The 4,341-nt window shown below is 31.5% G+C and overlaps 1 pseudogene; it reads right to left on the bottom strand.

Annotated features, from left to right (window-relative positions):
* Positions 1-275: 275 nt before the first annotated feature.
* LOC116630453 lies at positions 276-545 on the bottom strand (annotated as a pseudogene).
* Between the last annotated feature and the right edge of the window lie 3,796 nt (positions 546-4,341).

Genomic DNA, 4,341 nt, shown 5'->3' with positions numbered 1-4,341 from the left:
TCTGCATTGTTTGACAAAGTTTATTTTTTTCTTTAATATTCTTTATTATACCAATCCTTTTTTAAAATTAGATCAGGGTTTAAAGTCTAAATATACTTAGATAGGTTAAGGTTGTTTTTATAAAAAAAAGATTTTATTCTCACTGAAATATTATATTAATGTAGAAATGACTAAATCACATTTTTAAGAAGTTGTGTGTGTGTGTGTGTGTGTGTGTGTTTTACATAAATTAACCCATTTATTATAGGTTAGCGATGTTTCAAATGGTGGAGCTTCTACTGGTTTTTCAACTCCTTCAGTCTTCTGATGGCCGACTTTACTGTGACAGCAGAAGTGGTGTTGTAGGTCCAGGCGCCACCAGCGATGGTTTTCATGCAGGGGCCACAATGCCAGATCCCCACAGCTCGTCTTTTCATCTTGGTTTTGCCACAGAAGGAGCAAGTACTTAGCTTGCTGGCTTATTCAATCTTCACCATTTTCCTGAGGGAGGCACCGTAATGGGTCCCGTATTTATCCACAATTCTGACCTTGGTGCGTTTAGCCATGTCGCCGCAAACTAGGTCTGAGCCCAGAGAGGAAGAGACTCGAAGTTGTGGTTTTTGACTAGAGATCCTGCATGAACAAAGGATTTCAAATTCAGTTACTCTGAGTTGTGGTTGATATCTGACACAGAGACTGCTATACACCAGGTCACTTGATATCTATTTTATTTAAATGTAGTCATGAGCTTTAAAAGTACTAATTAGACAAATTTAAAAGCAAGAGTTCCTTCCTGAATTATGCAAGTTTAGAGCCTTTAGAGGAAAAGGAAGGAGAAAGAAAGAAATATGAAGAGAGATGAATTATAAATCATTCTGTAACAATCAAAATACTGTAATTGTGTAGTTTCAGAAAATGTCAGAACATTGAGGTTTTTGTGGCTTTCTGTTTACTTGTTAAGTGCTTAAAATCTTCAGTATGACAAAGAGTATTATTGTTCAAATGCTTTTTAGTTCTCTTTCTTATCATATCTGTTGCACATATTTTTCAAAGCTATATTGTTCTAGTACATTTTATTCAGTAATTCCAATATGTAATCAAACATATTGGCTATTCAGTTTCTGTTTTCTCCTTGCACAAGATATTTAAAAGCAAAGATTTGATCTGAATTATCTGAATTGAATTCATCAAATTTCATCAGTCTTTAAATTCTTTAGTGGAGTAATTGTTAAATTTATGAAAACACTCTTCTCTACATGTTTTTTTTTTTTTCCACATGGATTTATTTCAGTAAGCCTTTATATCTTGACTATTTCAATAGTCATCTTAGCAAAAATTTAGATACTGCGATTTCATTTTTTTTTCAGCCTTACTGTATTGATTCTTTTCATAGTAGCAAGAACTGAGACACCAAAATTCCATTTTTCTTTCCTATAAACCAATATTTTGGTTTCATAGGCAAATACCAACATTTAAAAATAGAAGCATCTTAATAGAAAAAGGACGTTTTCATGCTAAGTAGATTTTATTTCCTCACATTAGACTTTAGAAAATAAAACAAACACGTCACTGATTTTATGTTATGTTATTCTTCCCAGACAAGGAAGCAGTGAGCAATTAACATTGAAACTTTAAAAGTTAATTTTTTAAACAAGAATAAAATGAGGCTTTATTTCTAATGAATTAACAAATTTCAAGTATTCTATAAAACTTTTTTTTTGTGGGGCAAAACCCAACATGATTAGGATGATTTGAAAACTATTCTTCTCCATTAATAATTGTAAAAAATTTGTGAACCTGTCTTTTCTGAAACTATGTCAACTGTAGCAAAAATTTAGATTGCACCTATATATGTATACATATAAGTATATGCATATTTTAAATGAACTTGTTAGACTTTCAGTGAGGATGTGTCACCAAATATATATTCTCATACTACTTACATATTAATATCATATATACATATTATTGTTATTTGTTGTCTCCAAATTTTATTAAACTATATTCCTTTTTTTAAAAGTTTTTATTTAAATTCCAGTTAACATATTGTAATATTAGTTTCAGGTAAACAATTTAGTGATTCAACACTTACATACAACACCCAGTGCTCATCACAACAAGTGCACTCCTTAATCCCCATCACCTATTTAACCCATCTCCCCATTCACCTCCCCTCTGGTAACCATCAATTTGTTCCCTATACTTAAGAGTCTGTTTCTTGGTTTGTCTCTCGCTCTCTTTTTTTCCCTATGCTTGTTGGTTTTGTTTCTTAAATTCTACATATGAGTGAAATCATATGGTATTTGTCTTTTTCTGACTTATTTCACTTAGCAAAATACTCCCTAGTTCCATCCATGTCATTGCAAATGGCAACATTTCATTTTTTTATGGTTGAGTATTATTCCATTGTATATCTATATATACCACATCTTCTTTATCCATTTATTAGTCAGTGGACGTTTGGCCTGTTTTCATAATTTCGCTATTGTAATAATGTTGCTATGAACACGGGGTGCATGTATCCCTTAGAATTAGTATTGTTTTATTTTTTGGGTAAATACTTAGTAGCACATTTGCTGGATCATAGGGTAGGTCTATTTTTAACTTTTTGGGAAACCACCATACTGTTTTCTAAACTGTATTTCAAATATAAACTATATTTCAAGTAGATATATGAGGACACATATATTCAACATATATTCTATAAACATTTCTGGTATTTTAAATATATATATTTATTATAGTATATATAATAATACTATATATTAATATATAAATATATATTTATATTTGTCTATATGCCTATACATACATATGTTTATGTTGTTATGAATCTGGTGTTCTTTAGAATTCTGTGTAATTTATTTCCCATGATAAATTTAGCTTACATCATGGCTTTTCTTCTGGTAATTTCTATTAAACATGGATAATTGGCCAGGGTAATTTTTAAATGTTATTAGGGAAATGAAACCTATAAATGATTTTTTGAGAGCTAGATGAAAACCATTCTGCGAAAACTATTAATTTGAGAAAGTAAAAGAAAAGAAAGTGACCATATTAACATTTAAAATATTCTAAGTGTGAAATAAGTCAATCAGAAAAAGACATGTATCATATGATCTCACTGATATGAGGAATTCTTAATCTCAGGAAACAAACTGAGGGTTGCTGGAGTGGTGGGGGGTGAGAGGGATGGGGTGGCTGGGTGATAGACATTGGGGAGGGTATGTGCTATGGTGAGCCCTGTGAATTGTGTAAGACTGTTGAATCACAGACCTGTACCTCTGAAACAAATAATACATTATATGTTAAAAAAAAAAAAAAAAGAAGATAGTAGGAAGGGAGAAATGAAGGGGGGGAAATCAGTGGGGGAGACGAACCATGAGAGACTACTGACTCTGAGAAACAAACTGAGGGTTCTAGAGGGGAGGGGGATGGGAGGATGGGTTAGCCTGGTGATGGGTATTAAAGAGGGCACATATTGCATGGAGCACTGGGTGTTATACGCAAACAATGAATCATGGATCACTACATCAAAAACTAATGATGTAATGTATGGTGATTAACATAACATAATAAAATTAAAAAAAAAGAAAAAGAAAGAAAAATAAAAATAAAAAATAAAACATTCTAAGTGAAAATTTAGGACAAATGGTACTTTTTCATTATAAACAATGATCTGAATATTTATATTTATCCCCACACTGTAGCTTAATTATAATCTTTTATTCTCTTGCCATAAACTTATTTTAGTTATATTTAAATTTATTAATTTTAATAGCTTTATCAAGATGTAATGGACATATAACATTGTTTAAGGTGTACAGGGTGATGGAAGTTTTAAATTTATCCATTTTTATTACATCAAATTAGCTTTCCAAAATTAAATGATTAAATACAAAGTCTGGTGGTAAATCTTGATTACTGATATATATGTGTATATATACTTTTTCTTCTATTTTAACCTGCAGAAGGATTTGTACTAGTCATGTAAATGGTCTGTTCTATTAAATTAACACACAGAACTCAAAAGCTGTATTATTCCTTATATGAAAGCAGAACTATTACTTTATTTCTAATACTGGCTAATTTGTTATTCTCTTATAGCTAGAAAGATACACATTTTTGCTTGGAGAGTAGGTGGAGAAAGTTGGCTACTGGAAAGAAGAAGAAGAGAGGACCAACTTGTCCGTTAGTCATAGTAGGCACAATGGGCCCAAGGCAAGCGTAACTTTTTTTTAAAATTTTTTTTATTAACATATAATGTGCTGTTTCAGGGGTACAGGTCTGTGATTCATCAGTCTTATACAATTCACAGCACTCACCATAGTACTTACCCTCCCCATTGTCCATCACCCAGCC

This window comes from Phoca vitulina, unplaced genomic scaffold, assembly GCF_004348235.1.
Source record: "Phoca vitulina isolate PV1807 unplaced genomic scaffold, GSC_HSeal_1.0 scaffold4, whole genome shotgun sequence".
In the NCBI taxonomy this organism is placed as follows: domain Eukaryota; kingdom Metazoa; phylum Chordata; class Mammalia; order Carnivora; family Phocidae; genus Phoca; species Phoca vitulina.
Note: the sequence above shows the minus strand (reverse complement) of the source record. Positions and strands in the feature narration are given on the sequence as shown.